General features: G+C 42.8%; 1 protein-coding gene and 1 non-coding gene across 2 annotated transcripts in view; both read right to left on the bottom strand.

The window, feature by feature from the left end:
- The window catches only part of PDIA5 (protein disulfide isomerase family A member 5), a 291,070-nt gene that overhangs the window by 89,529 nt on the left and 174,597 nt on the right, over nt 1–26,944 (bottom strand). The window lies entirely within an intron of this gene.
- Nucleotides 8,444–8,515, bottom strand: TRNAN-GUU (transfer RNA asparagine (anticodon GUU)). The gene has a single exon. It is a non-coding gene; the product is annotated as a tRNA-Asn (tRNA).

Genomic DNA, 26,944 nt, shown 5'->3' with positions numbered 1-26,944 from the left:
TTAGAAATGACATTATTGAGAATATTAAATCATTAGGGTTTGTAGAATCTTTCAGGATCAAGTGCCGTGTTCTACTGGAGAAAGTTTTCCTTCCAGACGTTTCGTTCTCAGCTGCGGAGAACATCCTCAGTGGCGTTGCAGCCGGAGCAGGCGCTCAGACCTTCTTGGCTGCTGTGCATTGAGTGGGGCCAGGGCTGCTGGAGAGCTGCTATTTGTAGGCTGGAGGGGGTGTGATGAAAGGGCAATTGGTTTGTGGATGTGCCCATTGTTTGGCACTTGATCCCGGCACTTGATCCCGAAAGATTCTACAAACCCTAATGATGTTACCAGCCGTGAAAACCTGAAATCTTTGATAATATTAAATCACTTGAACTAAAACACAAACAAATAGGGTCTACTAAAACTTACCAAAAACTGACACTGGAAAGGAAAAAAACTGGACACCCTAGAAGCTTCCAGAATATGAAAACAGCTTCTATTGATAAAGCAGAAATACTGGTATAAGCATCCCAAATCCCTTAAACTTTTATCATGGAAACTACGAAAAGAGATCGCTGACAAGCAAATCAATTTAATTAGAGACCAAAAAGGCACCACCCAATCCTTCCCCCCCCAAATAATAGAAACATTCCAACAATGCTACCGACAACTTTACTCCTCCTCCAGGCCCTTGGCCTCAGAAATCCAAACATACCTGAGAACCAACAACATATTCAGAAAATTAGCACCAGCCCACAGACAGGTACTAGAAACACCATTGACAGCCCAAGAAGTCCTCGAAGCCATCAAAAACTCCAAATCAAATAAAACACCAGGGATAGATGGCCTACCCAGTTTGGTGTACGGAGAGCCAGTTTGGTGTAGTGGTTAAGTGTGCGGACTCTTATCTGGGAGAACTGGGTTTGATTCCCCACTCCTCCACTTGCACCTGATAGCATGGCCTTGGTCAGCCATAGCCCTGGCAGAGGTTGTCCTTGAAAGGGCAGCTGCTGTAAGAGCTCTCTTAGCCCCACCCACCTCACAGGGTGTCTGTTGTGGGGGAGGAAGGGAAAGGAGATTGTGAGCCGCTCTGAGACTCCAGCCTTGAAAGGGCAGCTGCTGTGAGAGCCCTCTCCAGCCCCACCCACCTCACAGGGTGTCTGTTGTGGGGGAGGAAGGGAAAGGAGATTGTGAGCCGCTCTGAGACTCCAGCTTTGAAAGGGCAGCTGCTGTGAGAGCCCTCTCCAGCCCCACCACCTCACAGGGTGTCTGTTGTGGGGGAGGAAGGTAAAGGAGATTGTGAGCCGCTTTGAGACTCTTCGGAGTGGAGGGCGGGATATAAATCCAATATCTTCATCTACCTCACAGGGTGTCTGTTGTGGGGGAGGAAGGGAAAGGAGATTGTGAGCCGCTCTGAGACTCTTCGGAGTGGAGGGCGGGATATAAATCCAATATCTTCATCTACCTCACAGGGTGTCTGTTATGGGGGGGGGGAGAGGTAAAGGAGATTGTGAGCCGCTCTGAGACTCTTCGGAGTGGAGGGCGGGATATAAATCCAATATCTTCATCTACCTCACAGGGTGTCTGTTATGGGGGGGGGAGAGGTAAAGGAGATTGTGAGCCGCTCTGAGACTCTCCGGAGTGGAGGGCGGGATATAAATCCAACATCTTCTTCTACCTCACAGGGTGTCTGTTGTGGGGGAGGAAGGGAAAGGAGATTGTGAGCCGCTCTGAGACTCTTCGGAGTGGAGGGCAGGATATAAATCCAATATCTTCTTCTTCATCTTCTACCCTCAGAATTCTACACGAAATTTGCCAACAGCCTGACTCCCTACCTTACAGAATTATGTAACCAAATAATGGATTCAGGTAAACTGCCCAAAACCTGGAAACAAGCCAAAATTATCCTCCTACCCAAGAAAGGAAATGACCTTTTAAACGCTAAATCATATTGCCCTATCTCACTATTAAACAATGACTACAAAATATTTACCTCTGCTCCCACAGCTAGATTAAATCTCTTCATAGGCAATTACATACATGCCAACCAGACAGGTTTCATTCCTCAGAGGGACATAACAGACGACACCAGAACAACCCTAAATGTGATTCCTGCATTCGTGGGATTGATATAGAAAAGGCCTTTGACAGCGTGGAACCCTTATTCCTAAAAACAGTTTTAAAGGAAATGAACTTCGGCCCTAGATTCCTACAAACCATCAATGGCACGTACGCCTTGTCATCAGCAATTCTACACATCAATGACATAGACTCTCCCCTTTTTCAATTAGGCCAGGGCACACGGCAAGGATGCCCCCTATCCCCCTTGCTCTTTGCCCTAGTCACAGAACCACTGGCCAATATGATCCGCCAATTGGATAAGGTCCTTTGAATAAACATCCAAGACAACATCTACAAAATCAACCTATTTGTAGATGACATAGTTCTGTATCTAGCCAATCCAGCACAATCCCTTGAAGAGCTGACACAAATCTTCCGATCTTTTGGGGCACTGTCGGGATTAAAGGTCAATCCAGCCAAAACAGTATTATACCCCATCAGTTTACTAACTCAGACACAATCACATATTAAATCTAGTTATGACTACCAATGGGTCGAAGACAACTCTCACTGTTCCCTATCTAGGCATCTCCATCCCTCTGCAATGGAAAAACTTAACCAAATCGAATTATGACAAGACATATACAGAAATCTCTAAATTATTAAAACAGTACGACATGACCCACCTTTCCTGGATAGAAAGAATCAACACAGGAAAATCATTTGTCTTCCCCAAATTGCTCTACCTCTTCAGAGCACTGCCCATGGAGCTGTCAATGGCCCAACTAAGTAAATGGCAAAAAATGTTCCTAGACTTTATCTGGAACTATAACCCGCCTCCCCCCCCGACTCAACCTAGCCACTCTCAGCAAATCCAAAACGCAAGGTGAGTTAGCAATCCCCAATGTATAATTGTACCATCAGGCAAACATACTATCACGCATGTATAGAATCCTGTATAACAAATCTTCCCCAGCACGGGCAAACATCGAAGAAGCACACATTTCACCGTGCAAATACTTTTGAGTTCGTCTGGCTCAAAAAGTCAGCTAGATCACAATGGCAAATAACCAACCCATTCCTTAAGGCCATCATTACAACCTGGGATCAACTGAGGCACCATCTAGCACCAGACATATCCTCTATTTCGACCTTCCTTGGTCAACCCTGGTTCACACCAGCTCAAACCCCAAACTCCTTCTCCGTATGGAGACAGGCAGCCCTAAAATACTTTGCAAATATTACATCCAAATCCAAATTACTTCCTAAAGAAAAGTTAGAAAAGAAATCTAACACCCCAATGCCATGGTTCGAATACCTTCAAGTTTCACACTTGCTAGACAACCCGAAAATCAAAGCAGGAATGAAACGCCCACACACAGCATTTGAAGCACTAGTCATGAAACGTAAGACACAGAAAAAAGGAACTATCACCCAAATTTACCAAATCTTACTCCTCCTAACATTCGCTAAGCCATCTCAATATATGCACTCCTGGCATGAAGAATGCAAGGCACAGCTAACACTTACTCAATGGGAGACAATCTGGTCGACGGAGGCATTCCAAACCAAATCCCTGAACATCTTCCAGCAAAATTTTAAAACATTATCCAGATGGTACCACACCCCTGCCAAACTTGTGCACACGATGCCCAACTACTCACCTCTTTGCTGGAAGGGATATGGTATAGTAGCGAATTGCACCCACTGCTGATGGGACTGCCCAACAATCCAAAACTTCTGGGCAACAACCATACAACACATACTTAACCTGACAGGGATCCTGCTCCCGATGGACCCGCTGTTGATCCTCCTTAGCCACTGGCATGCTGCCAAAATACCAGAACACAAACGACCCCTCTTAACAACCCTCCTAACTGCGGCCAAGTCAGTTATATCCCAGAACTGGAGAAGTTCCACATCCCTTACCGCTGACAGTTGCCTCAACAAGATCTGGGACCACCTGATCATGGACAAGATCACCTTTGATCTGGAACAAACGGACCCATATGAATCCTATATAAAATTTGTGGCCAAATGGTCCCTGATCCTAGAAAAAATAGACTCAGAACCCTGGTATGTTACCCCCTCCAACAGGAAAACAATTTATAAAGAAATCCTGCTTCTGTGACCCCTCCTGTCATGGGTGCTGGGGACCCTTCAGAGGAAGTTGAGTCTGATGAGGAAACTGTGCCCCTGCCACCTGCACCAGTGCCCCTGCCTCCTGCTGGAGAAGATCCCAGCCCCCCTGCCTCGCCCTCTCGGGTGGCTCGTGTGCGTGACCGCCTCCGGCAGGACCTCAGGGATCGGAGGAGGGCGGCACGCTCACAAGCAAGACGCTCCCTGAGCCCTGAGTTCTGAGAGGATTCTGGCCCTTCTAAGAGCAAGGATGCTTGAGTGGTAACAGGATCCTGGCTGCCTCCCTGAGCCAGCAATTAGCCCAAACGGGCAACAGCCAGCAGAGGGCTATATAGCTGTGGGCTTTGGGAGGAAGCTTTGTGGAAGCAACTAGTCATCTCCCTGACATTCTAGCATCCACTCCGGCTTGACTTTGGTTCCTGACTCCCTGACTTTGGCTTTGGACTTCTGGACTCCCTGACCTCGGCTTCTGGACCTCAGACCTGCGATACTTCTACAGTGATTCGGATTTGGCGCCTCGGACCCTCCTGCTTACTGGCTACAGACCTCGGACTGCCTCTGGACTTTGCCTGACCCGGCCTCAGCCGTGACACCTCCCTTCTTCCTTTCTTTTCTGTAGTACCAAGGTGTGTCTTCAGCTCCTGCTAAACCAGTATATCTTTATCCAATGAGTGTATTACCTGTTTGTTGTTATTTATGGTATTGTCTTATCGTTTAACTTGTCTTGTTAAAGTTAAGTTTGTACTGTGAACTGATAACAGTATCTCCATGACTTTGTACCGTTACAAATCACAATAAAACTTGTTTATTATTTAAAAAAATAAACTTACATTACAAGATATAACACAGATGTACTTCAACACAGGTCAATATGTTCATATATTCACACTTTCAGATAGTACTGATTTCTATCCATATTTCATAAAAGGATCCCAGTTGACAAGGGCATATATTTTTATTTATTTGAGCCTACAAAGGGCAAAGCAAATTGCTCACAGCAGAGGGATTAAGAGAGAATTACTCCAGAGGTGTTTACATGTTGACATACTCTAAATTGACAAATCTAATTACTTAGATCTTTAATCGGTACCTTACACTCCTCCACTTGCACCTGCTGGAATGGCCTTGGGTCAGCCATAGCTCTGGCAGAGGTTGTCCTTGAAAGGGCAGCTGCTGTGAGAGCCCTCTCCAGCCCCACCCACCTCACAGGGTGTCTGTTGTGGGGGAGGAAGGTAAAGGAGATTGTGAGCCGCTCTGAGACTCCAGCCTTGAAAGGGCAGCTGCTGTGAGAGCCCTCTCCAGCCCCACCCACCTCACAGGGTGTCTGTTGTGGGGGAGGAAGGTAAAGGAGATTGTGAGCCGCTCTGAGACTCTTTGGAGTGGAGGGCGGGATATAAATCCAATATCTTCTTCTTCTTCTACATGAAGCATAATTCCTGGATCCACGTAAATGCTTCCACACTATCCTCTTTAGAAGGAAAAACCATAGTTTGGATCAGAAAGGATTGTTCAGTCAAGTTTAGATATGCTTATATATGGCATTTCTCATCTGATGTCCACTAGCCACTTGACTCTGAAAGCCCCTTTTTATGTATTGCATTTTGATTTCTTTCCATAAAACTTGTTGTCTGGGATGACCACTACACTTGTTGAAGGATGGCCTTGCCTTGGGGGAAGAAGTGTGAAGAGCCCTTGCAGTTCTTCAATTCGTAAAAAATTTACTTTGAAATTTTTATTTTAAAACCACCAGCACTTTCAGTAACAAAAGTAATGGGGGAAACGCAGTTTTTGCTTGAAAGGAAAACCAAAGCAAAGCAAAAATTTAAAAACTATCCCCCAAAAGGAATTAAAGCAGGATTTATATGCATCATGGAATGTCAGTACAGTACTCTTCAAACCCATGCATCCCTCTTATCTAATTACTACCTAGTACTGTGCATTGCAAAAACCTGCCAGACAATAGTGTGGCTGTGGAACTTGCCAGATGTATAACAGGAACCAGCTGGTTAAGGCTTGCCAGCTAGCTTTGGCTCAGGGAACTGAACTGTAATGGAGCATTGTGACATTCTTGGGAGGAAGTCCCCTGGGCCTTTTCTCCCCATTCTGGGAATACCACAGGGGTTGCCTGCCTGCCTAAACCCTTCTTTAAATAGATTAAACAGAATTAATGGTATTCCTCAGCAGCCTGACTAAAGAAGTCTCTGGATGCCATACGTTTGTTTTTTTAAATCCAGAATTGGGTATTAAGCCCACACAAATTATCAACATTATTTATTGGAACCATATTGAACAAAGAATCGTCAAGGACCTAAGGATACTGGAAACTGGAATCAGTTTACTTGTCTGGAAACGCAGTATGAATTACCGTATAATTAAAATCTTCTGCTGTCAGCCTAAGAAACCATTAAGGAGCCGAAGACTGGATTCACATTATCACTGGATATTCCTTTATCACAGTCATTCTCCTTAGAATTTTCCAGTGTGGTCTTGAAGTGAATGGACTGTCCATGACAGAGCTATACCAATGATGCCTGAATGCTTTGAAAACCGAGCAGTTCTATTTACTCTTTGCTCTCCTTAGTCTAACTGACCTTTTCAGTTGTCATAATGACCTTTGCAGGTCTCAGCTCTGAATGGCCCGCACAGATATGAATAAATTATGATCACCACTCTGTCATGGGCCACTGATCGTTCCCCTCTATAAAACTGGCCTATCCGGCATTTATCAATTTGTCAATTCAAGCCCTTTAGCAAGTAGCAACTTGCTGGGGCTGATGGGAGTTGTAGGCAAAAAACATCCGGAGAGCTACTGGAGAGCTACTGTTGGTCACCCCTGTTGGTTCAGCACTTTTCATAGTTCCTGCTCCACATTCCCAAGATGACTTTCTAGAATCTTTTCCACCTGCGACAAGGGCCTAATTGTCTATACCGACAAGTTCTCTTGTCTGGAACCTAATGGGACAAAGTTTTGTTTGCCAGGTACAAATTTTGTTATCAGAACAAAAAAAGAAATTGTATTCAAAAGTACAAACTCAGAACCTCCTTTCTATTGACTCTGGGGGAGGAAGAGGGCAGTGCAGAATACATTCAACCCCCTTAATGCCCCATAATCCACCTTTTTTTTTTTAAGGCAAACCCAGAGAAGCAATGGTGTGAGGATATGACAAGCTGCTCTTGAAGAATGTCTTAAAATCACATGTATGTGGAACAGAAGAAATGCACTTTGGTTTCATTGCCTCACAAACATAGCTAAAAAAAAAAAAGGCAGTTATTGAAATCCAAGAGCTTCAAACTTAGAATACAACATGCTATATTTGGGCTTTAAAATTATCATTTTAAAAGGTTCTAGAAAGGAAGTGCTGCCCTGCAGAAGCTAGATGAAGGGCTTAGAACAGGGGCGACCAACAGTAGCTCTCCAGATGTTTTTTGCCTACAACTCCCATCAGCCCCAGCCGTTGGCCATGCTGGCTGGGTCTGATGGGAGTTGTAGGCAAAAAAAAAACATCTGGAGAGCTACTATTGGCCACCCCTGGCTTAGAAGCATCTGATTGAAGTCAGACATCAGGACTTAGAGACTGGGATACCAGCTGGAGGCTATTCCAACACGCAGCCTTTGTTCTGAGGCTCAGCTCTGGTGCTACAAAATAAACAATTATATGAACATGCGAGTCTATTACTGCACACAGTTTCAGTTTATTTCAATTTATATCCCGCCCTTCCCACCGAAGTGGTTCAGGGCGGCTCACAACACATAAGCACTAACATAGATTTGGGATTTAAAATACAGCAAGTTACACAGTTAAAACAGTAAAACATATAAAATAAGCGATCTATCAGAATACTACACTGCAATCTTCTATAGAGTTTCCGATGCCAGTTAGTTATAGGCCAGCCGGCAAAGGGCTGTCTTACAGGCCCTGCGGAACTGGCCAAGGTCACAATTTCTTCCTGGAAGAGAAGGCCTATCTGGGGACAAGGAAACATGCTAGAGGCAGTGGAAAACAGCCCACAGAGTCGCTAGCACACAGTCATTGCATGTTTAAGACAACAGCATACATCCATAACTCACTGGCAACTGATAGATCCTGGAGTCTTGGGGTCTTTGCCAGTGACCAAACATCTTAACAATGAACATATGAAGCTGCCTTCTACTGAATCAGACCTTCGGTCCATCAAAGTCAGTATTGTCTACTCAGACTGGCAGCAGCTCTCCAGGGTCTCCAGCTGAGGTTTTTCACGCCTACTTGCCTGGACCCTTTTTAGTTGGAGATGCCGGGGATTGAACCCGGGACCTTCTGCTTAACCAGCAGATGCTCTACCACTGAGCCACAGCTCCATTCATGGCTCTCCAGGGTGTCAAGCGGAGGTTTTTCACACCTACTTGCCTGGACCCTTTTTTAGTTGGAGATGCCGGGGATTGAACCTGGGACCTTCTGCTTACCAAGCAGATGCTCAACCACTGAGCCACCGTCCCTCCCCACTCTACCACTCCCTCACCGTCCCTGTTTTCCTTTCGGAGAAAGATTCCATTCATGGTACATCGACCACTATCTTGCCTGTAAAACTGAGCAAGCTTGAACATCGTCTCGAGAACTGAACACACAAAGAGTAACTTGCTTTACTTTTATGTCAGACCACTAGGTCTCAGCGGCTTAATCCCGATGTCATGAAAAACCATGATTATGTTAAAATAAAGGAGTCTGCATAACATCCTATGGCTAGGCTGCCAGTCATAAAACAACAAATCCTAGTCTGTACATAAACTCTGTTTTGCATGTTCCTCCTTGTACGGCTTCCTTTACTGCTGCCTCAGGGACCAGTTCGCCCTAAGGGATGGTGCTATTTAAACTTACGTTTGTGAAATCGGTTATCACTATAAACAAACCACAATTATTACAAACGCAGTTAATAAACCAGGTCTACATTCTAGCTTGAAAACATCAATTTATTATTCTATTATTCTACTTTCACCCTTTTTTGCGGGGGGTGGTGGTGATGGAATACACTCTATTGGAAAATATTACATGATGAAATTTAAGTATTTTGAATCTGGGATGGCATAGGCATAACTGATCTCAGCAATGAAGTGTGTGGGCTAGATCATTTCAGGCTATCTCTTCTCTAAAGTTTTCAGATTTTGTTATTGACAGCATTGGGTTCTTTAAGAGAGCAAAATGCTGAGTAATAATTATGTAACCCCATCTATACAGGGTAATGCATGTCACGAGATTAGCATGTGCAGCTAGTTTACTAATCAATGATGGTGATTGGCTAGCTGTACTATAATAGCAGAGGTCTAACTCTCAGCCACTGTGGGTGATATAAGGAGAGGAGGACGGTGTGTGAGAGAGGAGCAATATCTGACTGTTACTCTGAAGGATTGGATAGGACTGGATTTGATGTATGGACTGGTATGTTGACTATTCTACTGGATACTGATTTTGTACTGTTGCCTTGACTGGACTGACTACCTGTGTATGAACTTTTGGACTGCCTATAACTGCCTCTACCGCCTTTACCCCAAATATATCTGTTTAAACGGCTGTTTTGGAGTTTGTCTTTCTAGCACAGCAGCTGCAGCTGCACTTATCAGGGTACTCAAACCGAAGAACTTCCCACGCACACTGTCAGTTATCACAGATGAAACTGGGAGGTACACATGGCAGCAGTGGATATAATTGATAAGATTAACCTGGATAGCAAAAAAGGTGCCTTAGGCTACAGCTGCTGCTTCTCCTCCTCCGCTGTTATATATCTATTTACTGGGAATCCTTTCATTCCTCCCTGCTAAGCTAGCTGTGGTTTGTCAACAATAAGATGCTCCAAGATGGCTCTACCTAGCTGCAGTGCTCCATAAAGTCTGCTTGGATTGTCCAGGGCCATTCAAAAGGCTTGACAGAAAAATACCTTTGATGTACATTCTTGGAAGAGATGCCCTTTTGTGCTAAGTGAACATTGACATAATGGGAGCTGGGCAACCCATCGCAAGTGCGCTCTAACAGTGGCAAGAACTAGTGCCTTGGCTATTGCCCGTTTCTTTTATTTGAAAGGGAACCGATATGTCCCTTTGGCCCTAAGAGCTTTCAATGCGAAATCGAGCCCCCAACTCTTATATGGTGCCCCCATATGGATCAGTGCCTTCGATTACACCGCTGAAGGCCTGTAATCCTTCTTTTTGAGGAAAATTCTGGGACTACCCAACTGTGTTCCTTATGCTGCAATTTGCATGGAAACTGGACTGTTGCTGCTGGAAACTCGCGCCTGGCTTTTGACCTTTAAGTTTCGGCTGCACCTTTTATTTAATTCTGATCAGAATTCTTTCACCTTTTTGATGCTGATGGACCACCATGCATCCAAATGGTTGACCCTGATCCAAGAGAAAATCACATCCATAGGAATTTCCTTGGATGCATTTTATCTATCCTCTGCTTCTGCGGTATTTCAATCCATCAAACGTAGACTACTAGATATCCAGTTGCAACGTCTGACTGAGGCAGCTTGGAAAACTTGCTCCCCAAGCTATCTGGGTTTATCCCAGATTCCTGGGCTTTTAGCTCCCTATTTCCTCTTTTTAACTGATCCTCACCAAAGAAGAGCATTCATGCTGGCTAGATTCAACGCATTACCATCGGCCATCCTTTTCGGAAGATACCACAGAATCCCCCGCAATCTTAGATGATGCCCTTGTAGTCAAGGAGTCATCGAAACGGTCCCTCATGTTCTTTTGGACTGCCCTTTTTATAGCAGTCCACGTGCAAGATACCTAGATGCACTGCTTTCTGACCATCAAGGCCTTTCTGACAATGCCAAGGTTCGTTTTTTACTTCACGGGAAACACAACTTTGTCACTACTCACGTTGCTTGCTTTTTACAGGTTGCGATCCAAATCAGAGAGGCTTTTACTCATGCATAGCCTGCTGCTATTTTATGTCATTTAACTTTTGCTGGTTTTTTAAGGTTTTATTATATTCTATAGTGTCACTGTTGGTTTTAAAGTATATTGTATTCTTGTATTAATGCCAATAAAGGTCTATGGTATGCACCAAAAACCAAAACATGGCTGCACCAAAAACCGAAGACCAAGGAAGAAAAATGATACATCCAGTCCCTGGCAGGAAGGAGAGAGAAAAGGTCAAAAATTAATATTGTATTATTGTATTCTTGTATTAATGCCAATAAAGGTCTATGGTATTGTATTCTTGTATTAATGCCAATAAAGGTCTATGGTATGCACCAAAAACCAAAACATGGCTGCACCAAAAACCGAAGACCAAGGAAGAAAAATGATACATCCAGTCCCTGGCAGGAAGGAGAGAGAAAAGGTCAAAAATTAACTACGAGGGCACCCTTATGCCAGCTGTAAAAGGCTAACAGCATTTCCTTCGGTCTCTTCTCTGGAACTTCTGAGAACTTACAAAGATAATAGAAAAGGCATAAACTAGGAATCAGGACTCACAGAGCACTATGAAGATAACAACACTAGTCAAAGCTGATTACCAACAAATCCATTCAGCCCCTTTTGTAGGTACACTGACCGTGATATCACACAGCCTCTGGCTAAGAGCATCTGTAGTGGCTTTGTCATTGGCACTTGGCTCCACTACATTCCAGCCTTGACTGGCTAATATGCAGCATGCACAGAAAGGGATTCATCTAAAGAAAAGGGTGAAACGATCTGTCTAATGCAACAGATTTTGGGATGCCATTAAAGCTCAGCAAGTTTTTCATCTATTGACATATGTTTACCCACTTGCCTAGCTGCCCTGAGCCCGCTTTGGTGGGGTAGGGCGGGATATAAATCGAACAAAATAAATAAAAATACTTGGAAGGGGCAGGATATTTGGATTTTCTACCCCGGGCACTTAGACAATTTCTGCCTAGAGGGAGAAGATTCACCTAATCAAATTATCTGGGCATTCTGTGGTAAGCTGCTCTTTCACTTGTCATTACATCTGGGTTTCCAAGGTTGCAACAGCCATCAAGAACACTTTCCATTAACTCTTCCAGCAGAGGAAGCACTCATAGTGGCTGCTCCTCAGGTTTAACACTAAGAACATAACATAAGAACATAAGAGAAGCCATGTTGGATCAGGCCAACGGCCCATCAAGTCCAACACTCTGTGTCACACAGTGGCAAAAAAATTTATATATATACACACACACTGTGGCTAATAGCCACTGATGGACCTGTGCTCCATATTTTTATCTAAACCCTTCTTGAAGGTGGCTATACTTGTGGCCGCCACCACCTCCTGTGGCAGTGAATTCCACATGTTAATCACCAACACTGGCATTTCCTTGTGATCTAACAAAGCTTGGAAGCCTTCCAATGTACATTGTTGAACTCCTGCTCACATTTAGTCACAAATTAGTCATTTTAAAAGGGTCCCCCTCCCCCCGAATGCTTCTTCCCCCAAATCCAAAATTTAGCCTATGGCATAGGATAAGGAATAAATTTTAAATAAAACAAACACTATAAAGTATATTTCCCCTCATGGATGTGGATCAATAACGCAATGTTCTCTAAAACAGTCAAATCCAAAATTATACAACACAGAAAACATACGGTTCAATCTGGAAGTATAAAAAGTCGTCAAACAGAAGTGTCAAATCCACTTTTAAGTTACATAAATTGTTCGGTCCCAGCAATGGAGAAGAATATAAATCAGAGCTCTGTATTTTTTCTTGGTGATAAAACAAATGAAAGAGACTTGCAAAATACAAAAAAAAGGTCTTAAAGTCTCTAAATAAAATCTTTACGTCTGTCTGATGGGGTTCCTAGGTATTCCTCCCATTTCCTATTGCTTCATCAGAGTACATCTTTAGATGTAAACCGCTTGTGTGGAGCCCAAATCATTCAGTAATGCAAATTTTAAACAGTGGTCAAGACAAGGTCTAAAACACACTTGAGAAGAAAGGCTCTCGAAATAGGCAGAGATGCTTCCATGAGGCTAGATTCTCCATAGCACTGAGAATCTCTGCTCTATTAATTTCTAGCAAAACCAGTAACCATCCTACACATCCCCAGGTTCAAAGGATCTGCAAGTGCCTTCATATTCCTTGTACTGGGTTCTTTAAAAGTCTATCACAGAGAATCTGCAGACAACCTGGAAATACGAAGAGCCTCTTCAGCATGAGGAGCACTGGATCTTGACACAGGTGTGTGCATAGTTCAGCACCTTTAGTAAAGGTCTAACAATTGCCTCCTTATGGAAGATGGGGAAACAGTCCTCTGAGAATGACAATAATCTGTCTCAAAGGTCCACATACCACTTTGTGGCGTGATAAATAGTGCTATTATACTGACCCTGATAAAGGAATTTTACTTGTACTCTTAGAACTTAAACTGGAAGGTATATATTGGAAATATTACTATTTTCAGTATATGTAATTGCTGCTGACATAAGGCCAGATTTGTGAACTCACAACAACAACAACAAAAATTGTGTGTCATTTATTTCCAGATTGGAACATTCCAGTTTGGGTCCTATGCTGATTGTCTGACATCTTACAAGTATTGCAGGGACTTTGTTGTATATTATAATTTGTACTATTTGACCTTTGAAGAAGGCCTCTGAAGGCCAAAACATGTCAGGTCATATACAGTTCTTTTATGCGCATCTGTTACTTTGATGATTTTATGAGGTTTCATTTGGCCCCCTACAAGGTTTTTATATGCTTTTGTAATAAACATGTACTTTTGTCTATAACTATTGATGTTCAGTTTGGACACCCCAGACAAAAGAAAAAATCCTTAGAGAAGCTCGACAACAAGGCTCCTTTACTCATAATGGAAAAAAGTTTTAGTCCTCTTAGACTAAATGGTACTCCAGAGGCACTGGAGAAGCAAAAGCAACTAAAGATCTTTGGAACAAAATACCAGGCAAACATCAGATCCCAATGGAGTGTAACACTGGATATTCTCACATATAAAAATGGAACTCTCTACAAAGAAGACGACATAGCCAGACAAGCAATGACATCTTTGCACCTGAAGCTCACACCTGAAGAGGATGAAACCCTGAAGAATACTGTCCCTTCGAAACAGAAACCCTCCGAACAGAAGATCAAGAACTTCCCAAAAGAATATAAAACATACAAATACCTTTCAGATATCCATAGGGCAGCACTCGATAGACAGGTATCGGAACAAGAAATTAAGGATGCCATTCAACAGCTAAAGCCCAACACAGCCCCAGGGATGGGTGGTTTTACTACTGAATTTTATAAGATCTTTAAAATTAGTATTATGAATCCTCTAGTACGTTTGATAAATTTCGTGATGGAGACCAGTCATTCTCCTGATTCGTGGTCAAAAGCCTTCATTGTAACTATTCCCAAAGATGGCATAGACTCATCTAATATGGTCTCATATAGACCCATTACATAATGTGGACTCTAAAATATACTATAAAGTTTTAGCAAATAGACTGCAGAGAATTATCGCACAGTATGTAAATCCTGATCAAACGGGGTTTATTCCCAATCGAGCTATTACAGATAACATTCGACGGGCATTGAACAGCATTGCCAACTCTAAAGAATCACATAGAAAATCAATTCTCTTGACTGTGGACATTGAGCAGGCCTTTGACAGTCTAGAAATTAGTTACTTGCAAGCACTTTTAAGGGAAATGAGATTTGGAAAGAATTTTACAACTGCAATACAGGCCATTTATAAACAATCATTAGTGTACATCAAAGTCAATGGTGCCATCTCAGAACTGATTTTCCTGAGTCATGGTACGAGGCAAGGTTGCCCCCTGTCTCCGTTACTATTTGCATTGACCATGGAGCCACTCGCAGAATGAATTAGATCTACTAAAGGAATTCAGGGGATACAGATAGGAGATAAAGAGCATAAAGTCAGTCTATTTGCTGATGATTTGGTGATATACATGGCACACCTGGCACAGTTTTTAATAAAGATTCAAGAGCTCTTCAAAGAATTCCAAGAAATTTCTGGCCTGAAAGAAAATAATAATAAATCTACCATTTATCCAATGTATCTAGAAGACTCACTCAGAAAATTTCTACAGATAAATTTCCCATATTCCTGGATTTCATCATTATGGAAATATCTGGGAGTACAAATTCCAATCCAGCTGGAAAAAAATATATGAAGCAAACTTTTAAAAAGTATTTAAGGAGGTACAAGAGCAATTGAAAAAATGGGCACCTCATAACTTTTGGGGGGCTGATAAAATCAGTTTGATTAAAAGCTTTATTTTGCCCAAATTTTTATATTTATTTCGATGCCTCCCAATTGAAATCCCACTCAATGATATAAGGAATTGGCAATCTAAAATTTTGAACTTCTTCTGGGACAAAAAAAAAAGCATCGAGTGACACTTGAAATGTTGAGTGACACAACAAAAGGGGGTCTGAAAATCCCAGCTCTGAACCTTTATCATGAAACTTCACAACTGGCTCAGATAGTCTGTGCATTGAATAGTGAAACACAAACTCATTGGCTTCAAATAGAGAAATTATATACTGCTCCATACTCTATGGAAGAATTTTTATGGAAACCATTTCCTAACAGGGCTTATACCAAAATCTGCTTTGAAGATTTGGACTAAATGTAAAGTGGCCTTTATACCTGGAATCTCAGTCCTTTCTCCATTCTTGAACCAGGAAGGACTTGGTCGTATTTCAACGCTGGAAACCAGCTGGGGTTACCAGACTCTGTGATGTAGTTGATAAAGGTCATCTTTGTTCTAAAACCCAACTGGAGGGTAAAATTGGCCATAAAATCCCATGGTTCCAATATCTCCAGATGCAGCATTTGTTTGATTCCTCTTCGATTAAACAATCCTTCAAAAGACCCTTATTAGATTTGGAACTTGGAACTTCTAAACCAAGTGAATTACACATGAAAGGCCTAATTTCAAAATTGTTCTTCTACTTTCAGTAGATACAGGAAAAAAGCAGTTATTAAAATTTCAGACCTGTTGACAGATGGACTGTGAAAACAGATTCAAGAGTGATCATTGGGCACAAATCTGGCACTCATTTAGTAATACGACAAAGATCTTTTCAATAAGCTTCCAATTTTTCAAAATAACAAGATGGTACCTATCGCCTCAGAGACTAGCTACAATAAACCCAAAGATGAATGGACTTTGCTGGGAACTCTGTGGACAGAGAGCAGATTTTTTTCATTGTTGGTGGTCGTGCCCCCCATGTTATATCATTTTGGCAACAAATCACTAAGGAGATAAAATTAATTGTGGAGACAGACTTACCTTTTCTACCTGAAGTATTTCTCCTAGATCTCTTTCTGGTTGATTTATTGTTAGAGATCCAAATTAAGCAAGCCTCCTTGCTTTTAGCAGCAGCGAGAATAACTCTGGCCCATAAGTGGAAATAGAATAGAGTACCTTCACTTTCAATGTGGCAGAATAAGTTGTGGAAAATGTTTGTTCTAAGTAAACGTACTAGACACACTATGCCCACTATGTAAAACAACAGGAAAAATTTGTTGCACTGTGGCATCCAGTAGTAGAATATTTAACTTTGAATGATGTAATTCCGGATAATAAGTTGTACAGGGAGCTTTTATTCTTTTAATTTAAAAAAAGAAAAAGAAAAAAAGAATATTGTCCCATAGTAAGGAGTACTCAACCCACTGTAGCTTGACTTTGCAACTGAACCCACTGGCTGGTGGAGTATTTTCCCATTAACATGCTACTTATAAACTAACTCATAATGTTGATGCAACTTTTTTTCCTATTAGGAACAGTTTTTTAAAAAGTAGAAACTCTCTTATAATTAAATATATGGCATTTAAATCACAGTGTAGACCATATGAGACTAACACCTTTGTTATGTATGTTATTTATTCGGTTTATATTCCACCCTCCCTTCTGAAGCAGGCTCAGGGTGGCTTACATATTCATAAAAACACCACATAAAAACCAGTAATCAATATATTCTGTAAACATAACATGTAAAAATATATTAATATATAAAAACATAAAACAGTTTCAGGAGCTACATTAAATGATGGTGTGTTTAATGATGGCGGATAGCTGCCTATTCAGTCTGTGTCAAATTTTACTATGCAGCTGTTCCCGCGAGGTGTTCTATATAAAAACAGATTTTAAGGTCATGATGATGCTTTGAGGTGGCCCAGATAGTTCAGTGTCTGTTGTTGTCTTTGATCTTAATTAGCAAAAGGTTGGCGAAAGAGCAGGCCCCGTGAACTGTGAAAGCTCTCGCAGGACCCTATCCTCCTCAGGGAGCTCAATCCACCAGGAGAGCACTGGCACTAGGAGAGCCAGTTTGGTGTAGTGGTGAAGTGTGCGGACTCTTATCTGGGAGAACCGGGTTTGATTCCCCACTCCTCCACTTGCACCTGCTGGAATGGCCTTGGGTCAGCCATAGCTCTGGCAGAGGTTGTCCTTGAAAGGGCAGCTGCTGTGAGAGCCCTCTCCAGCCCCACCCACCTCACAGGGTGTCTGTTGTGGGGGGAGGAAGGTAAAGGAGATTGTGAGCCGCTCTGAGACTCTTCGGAGTGGAGGGCGGGATATAAATCCAATATCTTCTTCTTCTTCACCAGCACAGAGCTACAACAGAAAAGGTCCTGACTCTGGTCGTCATGAGACTGGCCTCTTTGGGGCCGTGGATTGAAAGCAGGATTTTGTGACCATGACCAAAGTGTTCTCCGTGGAACACGTGGGGAAAGGCAGTCCTGAGGGTATGCAGGTCCCTGGCCATATATTGTCACACATTATTGTTATTGTTGTTGTTTACCTATTAACCTTTATTAACTGATCTAATTATTTCAGCTCAGTCTCTCAGTAGATAGACTTTAAAATCTTTTCCTTATTAATATATTGTTTTTGAAAAATATTCTATAGTACATGAGAGGATAGATAAATTCCAAGAAGACAGCTGCACTTACAAATTTATAAAAGTTATATAAATTTAGAAAGAGTTATAAGAGTACAACTATGGCTATGCAGACTACCTGTTAGCCAAACATATATTACAATATCTATCATATATATAACTGCCTAATGGTGGTGGCCAAATGGCGCTCTCCCATTGGCTTAGGGGTGCATTCCATGCACTCCCTAAACCACTGGCCCATCATAGCTCAGTCAGCATTTCTGGCCTCCTATTGGCTGACTCCCCTGTCCCCGGCTTATTGTGGGCCCAGGAATGTTGGATCACCAAAAGAGTCTTACCTCAGACACATCTCCAATGCTTCTCTGTGTCCTATCTGTCAACTGATCTCAGAAAGGGCTGCCGCTCTACAGAGGCCTCACAAAAGCAGTTGCAGCTGCCAACCGTTCAGCCACCCACACAAGTGACCTCCCAGCACACACAGCCTCTGAAGACCACCAAAATAGCCAGGGAGTCACCTCTGTGACTAAGCAGCAAGGCCTGGCTCTGCTGGGAGCATTTCCTCAGAGGCCATGGCGGCTGTTTCTTCCCTGTCACTCCCTCCTCCTCCATTCAGCCTCGCCCCAGGACAGACAATGATTGGCCCACTGGGAAGCTGCTAGCCAGAGGCTGTTGCTAGGCAGTAAAGGGAGAATATGATACCATAGCATCCACCCTACAACACAATTATTTTCTCCAGGATGGGGAGAGAGATCTGTTGTCTAGAGTTCAATTGTGATCCCAAGATATCTTCAGGCTCCACCTGGAGGTTGGCTATCCCAGGCCTGGCAGCACCCTCTGGGTGATTTGATGCCACCTGAGTGGCATGACTTAACTAGGTCTGGCTGCTTGCTCCTGTTCAGCAGGAGCCCCCTATGAGAGCCAGTGTGACTTAGCAGTTGCCAACTTCAGGTTGGGAAATTCCTGCAGGTTTGAGGGGTGGAGCCAGAAGAGGGTAGGATTTGAATAGGGGTGGGACCTCAGACAGGTACAATGCCACGGACTCCACCCTCCAAGTTAGCCATTTCCTCATAGGGAACCAGTGTTGCCAATCTCCCTCATTTCCTTCCAAAAACCTTTGCCATGCTATATGGTTCATGCTATATTTGACGCATTCTGTTAATGGTTCAAAGTACTATCTTGCACCATTAACGATGAATACTACAAAGAAATACTACACAAGTTTGAACAAAATAAAGTTACACATCTTTCATGCTTACAAAACATCGTAACAGCTATTTCACTGATGCATTCAACCTTCCATATTTTGCACAAACTACCTGGAAATAGCTAGCAATTTTACAACACAACCAACTGGGATTAAAATAAAATGCACTGAAATGTCAGAAATATTACACATTCAGATATTCAGGGAACACATCGAAAAAACAAGAAGTCTTCCAACTTGTGAACACTTTAAATTGATGAATGCCGAATCACTAAGAATCCACTATGCAAATCACATGACGTAACAGAATCTAACTCAAGATTTGCTGGCAAGATTCTGTTTAATGAAAGCGCCAGTTCATCACAATGTACAGTAAAGAACCATATAGGATTTTATGAATGGAAATAACTGCAGTCATATTTCAACTTAATTGGTATTACACAACAGGCACAAGAGGAAATTCACTTTCAAAAGGCATCAACATATAGCCTCTTTAATGAAACAAAACTGTTTTATTGGTTCATCAGTCATTAAAAGCACCAAGGTAGAGGCTATAAAATTGAACTGCAAGATGCTTCCAGACGTGCACAATGCTGATGTTGGTTCCACCAAATGAAGGATCCTTTTCCATTTCTGGAGATGAGCATAATTCAGTGATTAATGATTAACACTGTGCTTTGATGAGCAATTATCTTTGATACTGTGAAATATCTGGAGGTGCCAGAAGGATTTTCTTCTTTGGATTTTCCCTCATTCATGTGGCCAGAGATAGCCACAACAAAAGATGGATCGTGGAGTAAAAAAAGAGTGCTTTTATTTTGGGGGGAGGGAGGGATAATCTTTAAAGGCCAACCTTCATATAGGGGAGAATACATCAAAGCTGGATCTCAGAAAGATCAGCTGATGCTCAAGTAGTGACAATTTGACTACGGTAACTTACTGTATGCTGGCCCAGAAGCTCCAACAGGTCCAGAATGTAGCAGCAGGAGTCCTAACAGAAATACCATGGATGGCACATATCCAACCAGTGCTGCGCCAAATAGTACAAATTATTCCGGTACAAATTGGCTTCCGGTGAAATACAGAGTCAGAACCAAGGTTTCGGTTTTCACCGTGAGCGGTCTGAGACTAACGTATCTGCAGGACCACCTCCTCCACTATGTCCATGGAACAGCATTGCACTCTACTAGTAACAACTTTCTGGTGATCCCTGGCCCTAAGGAGGTCTGACTGTCCTCAACCAGGGCCAGAGCCTTCTTGGTTCTGGCCCCCACCCTGGTGGAATTCCCTGCCAGATAACACCAGGGCCTTGCGGGATCTTATGCAATTCCAACAGGGCCTGAAAGGCAGAGATGTTCCACCTGATGTTTTGTAAGTTTTCTCCCCCCACCCCGCCCCCAGGATGATGCCCTGGTAGTCCAGAAATGTAGATTAAAAACCCACAGGGTGTCATCTGGGCTTTTAACTGGAGAGCCAGTTTGGTGTAGAATGTCTTATATGAATATCATTACTTTTATGTGGCATACCAGAACCACTGCCCTTGCACATAAAGGGGTGTGTGTGCACATTTCCAATATAATAAAATTCTCCCATGCATGCTCCAACACTTGAGCTGTTATTTAATGACTTTCAGTAGAATCCCAGAATGTGAACCTTTGAACACTGGTCCATTACTTGTAATGCCAGCAGGAAACCTGAAGGGCAAGGGGTGGGACAGAAACATTACAACGGGCGCATTCAGCCTGTCCTGTGCTGCACCAACGGCACTGACCGCCTATTGAGTACTGGATCCAGTTCAAGAATATAGTATTGAACTTTAACGCCCTATGCGGCCTGGGACCAATGAATCTGTGGGACTGCCTCTTCCCCATGTGTCCTAAAAAACTTTATGCTCTGCTGAGCAACATCTTCTGGTAGTCCCTGGGCCAAAAGATGTCTGCTTAACCTCAACCAGGGCCAGGCGTTTTTCATCCCAACCCCAGCCTGGTGGAACTAATTTCCACTTGACATCAAGGCCCTGCAAGACATAGTGCAATTCCACAGGGCCTCTAAAATGAAGCTGTTCCACCAGGCCTTTGGTGAGGCAGTGGACACTTGAAGATCTTGTCCTCTCCTGCCCACACTGCCCAGGTGAACTGTCCTCAAGAATCATCTTGGCATCTGTTGAATGGCGCTGCTGTTTTGTTATGCCCTATGCCAGTGGGAGACATTGGTGGGCGCTAGAGATGGTTGTGTACTGTGTTGTTTTTAAAATTTTAGTAGGTTATTAATTGTATTTATTGTTATTACTTCATAGCTCTGACCTGCCCTGAGCCTGCTTGGGGGGAGGGCAGAACATAACATCAAGGATGGATGGATGGATGGATGGAAGGAAGGAAGGAAGGAAGGAAGGAAGGAAGGAAGAGAGAGAGAGAGAGAGAGAGAGAGAGAAAGAAAGAGAGAGAAAGAGAGAGAGGGACGGGTAGACGGTAGACGATAGACGGATGACGGATGACAGACGGACAGACGGACAGATGGCTAGATGGCTGGCTGGCTGGATTAAAAAAACTGACAACTACAGCTAACATACAAAACTTGAAACTGATCAGAACAACAATATATGACAGTATAAACACAGTAATTAAAACAGTTAAAACAATATAAATTAAAACAGGTAGTGCAATTGGTTGAAGTGTGATAGTTTCAAAGGCTAGAGCCACTGGGGTGTTAAGGATGTTCTCAATCTGGGCCGCGTGGAGACGGAAAACTTTAGCAAGGGAGGCCAACTTGATTGGACACCCACTGCCTCATCCGAAGGCCTGGTGGAACAGCTCCATTTTACGGGCCCTGCAGAATGGTAGGTCAGTACCACCACTTTGAAATGGATCCAGTACCCATCTGGTAGCCAGTGCAACTGGCACAGCACCAGCTGAATGTATGCCTGCACAGATGATGCAGTCAGCAGGTGTGTTGGCGCTTTGCACTAGTTGGAGTTTTCAGATCCACTGCAAGGGCATGCCTGCATAGAGTGGGTACAAGTTGCATGATCTGCTGAAGATGATAAAAGGCTGGCGGCTGGTTAAAATTACCCAGTGAGGCAGCTGTGAGAGATTGACTGGCCAAAGGTCACCCCCTAAATTTCATGGCAAGCTTAAATTTGAACCTGGATTCCCCAATCCTTGTCCAACATTTCAATCCCTATACCACACTGGCTGTCTCGGCTGGATTTCCCAGGAAGTAATTGCAAGGTCTTATGCATCCAAGGTATGTAATTTAGCATTCAGACATGCTCCCTTCCTCTGTAAGCGACGAAGCTTGTAATACATCCTTCTTACAAAATTTAATTTTCATAATGGTTTAAATGCACAAGAGTACTATCACAGCATACTACCAGTCACACTAAGCATTTCTTGTGGAACTGCAATCAAGAGAACTTCATTAGTTGATGCTGTTTCTGAAGTTAAAAATAGCAGCTGTTAGTTGCTTCAGTCACTTAAGACGGGAAACGTGGTAAACTGACTTTTCAAGAAAATAAGGCAATTCCCCAAGATAATTTGTGCAGTATACAAAATCAGTGATCAATAATACTGCAGAGAGGAATCTGCAGGTGCAGAAAAAATATCCTTAAGACAGACATCCTTAAGACAGACAGAATGACATCTTTATGTGCCTACAGCTCAAACTGAACCCAGTGGATAATGATGTTCTAATTCTGCAGTACTATATAGTCACCCAGTAAGAGCACTCCATCTCTCCAGACGTGATACTTCAAGACCTTTAAATCAAACGATTCTTAGAAGTTATGGATTAAGGGAGATGAATAATCATTTTTACTAACTTCATACACTTGACCAGGTAAACCCATCGAGTTTTACTGCATAACTCAGTCCTTGAGATTTTATGATCTCCTTATCTTATTTACATGATCTTTTGCTATAAAAATCCATTGATCTCCAGGACCACCACCCATTCACATGCCAATCCTAGCCTAAATTTCTTTTTTTTAAAAAAACCCCACGAGAATATCTTCATTGTTAAGTAAATGCTTCCATATTTGTGGATGGGGAGAGACACTGTTATTGAAGTTATGTAAAACTGCTGGGTATAATGTTGGTGCTGCATTTGTCTATGAACATCTGGAACACAGCACAGGAATTAGTTATCCAACTGACTCTGGTTACCCAGATATTTTGCCCTTTTCATCGTAGACTGAGTTTCAGGAAAAAAGTTATAACTTTTCTATATCTATCTGTCAGTCTACAAGATAATGCATGGGATGGAGAAAGTAGAGAAAGAAGTAATTTCTCCCCTTCTCACAATACAAGAACTTGTGGGCATTCAATGAAATTGCTGAGCAGACAGGTTAAAACGGATAAAAGGAAGTACTTCTTCACCCAAAGGGTGATTAACATGTGGAATTCACTGCCACAGGAGGTGGTGGCGGCCATAAGTATAGCCACCTTCAAGAGGGGTTTAGATAAAAATATGGAGCAGAGGTCCATCAGTGGCTATTAGCCACAGTGTGTGTGTATATATAATTTTTTTTGCCACTGTGTGACACAGTGTGTTGGACTGGATGGGCCATTGGCCTGATCCAACATGGCTTCTCTTATGTGACACAGAGGGTTGGACTGGATGGGCCGTTGGCCTGATCCAACATGGCTTCTCTTATGGTCTTATGTTCTTATCTGAATACACTTCAGCAACTGCTACAAACACCTATATCCTCTTGCTAAAGATGGTTAGAAGCTCTGAGAAAGTAACTCTGCGTACTTCTATACTCCATAGTGCTCAAAACACTTAGGAATGGAAACTAGCATGATTAATGGAATATGGGCTTGATCTAGTAAGACTATTAGCAGGATTGGACTGCAGATGGACTACTTGCACTGTAACATGAATCTGTAAGTATTTTTCTGCATTACACTGTAATCTTGTTTTAAGAGTTAAAATTCTACTGAACAGAATCATACAATAGATTCCATTCTATTCTACTGAACTCTTTGCAAAATGCTGAGTGTATTCCACAGTTCCTTTAAAAATGTTAAGGGATGACTAAGATGGAAAATGGAAGAGTCATATGTCAAAACTAAAATTTCCCCTTCACTCATGCAAATTAACCATCTTATATATCAGAATTGTTTTAGCCTACAACTGTTACTGTGGTAGAAGAATGCCATTGTGCCTTTACACCATGATTCAGTCTTTAATTAAGCTTTGGCATTTCCTTGCTTTGGAGTATTTCACTTAGCAACCCTGGTGCTCTTTTTCAAAAGACCTTACAAATAGCATGTGTTATTTAAAAAAGAGGTGGGGGTGGAAATCTATGGAGCCATCTTTCCTGTGCATTAAATAAGAAACTGTTTTACTCCGAGAGAACCTTGTAGCAAACAGTTTCACATGAGAGTTCCAGTGCATTAAGAAGCTAGCCTCTTCAGGATATGATCCGATTCTCACTGAACAAAAATACTTAAATCTTCACAGACCTTCTTAATTGCCTGGACCTTATTATCTGTTCACTCGAGACAATATCTGCTTGAGATGGGCCAATATTATTGACAGACTCCAGCGAAAATTCGCTTAGGAGCTTCTGTCTTGAGATGACTCATCCCTAATGAATGATGGTGTAGAGGCTCCATATAATAGTTGTGGGAATGGGCTAGGACCTGAGAACAGAGTAGGACAGTATGGCTGTTATTATGAGACCTTGGTCACAGAAGGTACTAAATTTGGTTATTTCACTGTATCCTCAAGTATACATGGGTTAGTAAAATACGATTATCAGTTTTTTAAAATTCTCTGATATTCAGAAAATTATTATCTGTTCTATCCAACAGCACAGAGAATTGAGACTATATACAAGATTTTATTTTTAACAGAATTAATCTTGTAATTGGTTAAAAGGTTTATAAGCAACAAGCAAACTAAGCAAGACAATCAAGTGATGTCCAAAAATGCAGAATCCTAATTTGACCTGTAATAAACCATACTTGAATAAATTGTAGTACGCTTTAGGATCACAAGATTTATACACTGACTGCTTCTCTCTTCCAGTTTTTCCAAGTCTTTTAAGTACTTATTCTTTTTCTGTTGTCACTACTAACTGATTCAGTCCCCACAAATCCAACCCTCTAGACAGGCTTTTAGCCTACAAAACCAACCAATCTCCAGAAAGGGAGACAGCTAACCAATCTCAAAGTTCTTCCTTTCTTCCAAACCAATTGGTGCTGCACATTATGTTGCCATTTAATTGTACCCCAAAATCTGGCCCTTGAGATGGGTGGCCTCAGATTAGGTCTCAAGAAAAAAAATTACAAGCGGAGGTGGGGAGAAGAGAGTGCACTAGAAGCTGGGCTTCCACTCTCTAGTGGCTCCCAACATTTTTGGCAACAGGGACCAGTTTCATGGAAGACAATTTTTCCATGGACTGGGGGGGAGGGGGGCAGTGCTGGGGTCTTTGCTGCCCCCCACCTCCGCCCCATCCCTTGGAGCAAGGTCCGCCTGGGTCCTGGGCAGGCAGAGGCAGTGTGGCACTTCTGTCTCACTCCATGGCCCAGTTGCTAGCAGGCCACTGACCAGTACCGGTCCGCAGCCTGGTGGTTGGGGACCCCTGCTCTAGCACACTGAGAACAACTTCACTGTTTACATGGCAACTTTGTTCCAACTGGATAGTCTAGGGCTTGCTATAGTATAAAAATGAAGTGCACACAAGAGAGGAGGACACACTAGAAGCACGTGCTGGAGAAACCTGGGGATACAAAGGACTGCCTTGCAGTGGCTAGTCTCTTTTCTCCAAGGTTGGGGTCAGAGGGGGGCAGTTTGGGTTCCACTGCATTCCCCTCTAGTATGCAGCATTCCCCAGGAGGTAATCCTCTTCTCTATGTTATTTAACATCTATATGCACTCTCTTGCCCAGTTGGTCCAGAGGTTTAGGCTGAGTTGTCACTAGTAGATGACATCCAGCTATATTTGGTGATGGATGGCTGCCTGGATACTGCCCCAGAGGTTCTGGCCAGGGCACTGGAGGTTGTGACTGACTGGTTCAAGTAAAGCAAATTGAAATTAAATCCATCTAAGATGGAGGTCCTGTGCCTGAACCATGGGGGAGTAGAATTAGGGAACCAGCCAGCAACTCATGATGGGATATTGTTAATACCAAAACTGATGGTAAGGAGTTTGGGTGTGATCCCGGATGCCTCACTTTCAATGGAGGCCCAGGTCACAAATGTTGCCGGATCAGCCTTTTATCATCTCTGGCTGGTCAGGCAATTGGCTCCCTATCTCTCCCCTCATGACTTAGCCACAGTGACCCACACAATGGTCACCTCCAGGCTGGATTACTGTAACTCGCTCTATTCAGGGCTGCCCTTGAAACTGACCCGGAAACTACAGCTGGTTCAAAATACAAATGCATGTGTCCTTACTGGGATGCCTGTGGGAGCACATATACAATCAGTGCTCCACCAGGTGCACTGGCTTCCAGGAGTACGGGATCAAGTTCAAGGTTATGGCATTAACCTTCAAAGCCCTATGTGGTATGAGACCAGCACAACTGCAGAACCAGCTCTTCTACTATTTCCCCTAAGAGCCTTGCGTTCTTCAGATCAACAGCTACTGGTGATCCCCAACACAAGAAATGTCTGCCTAGCCTCAACCAGAGGATACAAACTAACAAACACTGTGATATGCTGGCTAACACAGTAAAACTATTATCGAGAATACTTT

The sequence above is a fragment of the Heteronotia binoei genome, chromosome 21 (assembly GCF_032191835.1).
Source record: "Heteronotia binoei isolate CCM8104 ecotype False Entrance Well chromosome 21, APGP_CSIRO_Hbin_v1, whole genome shotgun sequence".
NCBI lineage: Eukaryota > Metazoa > Chordata > Lepidosauria > Squamata > Gekkonidae > Heteronotia > Heteronotia binoei.
The sequence above is the reverse complement of the archived record's forward strand: the minus strand, read 5'-3'. Positions and strand labels throughout refer to the sequence as shown.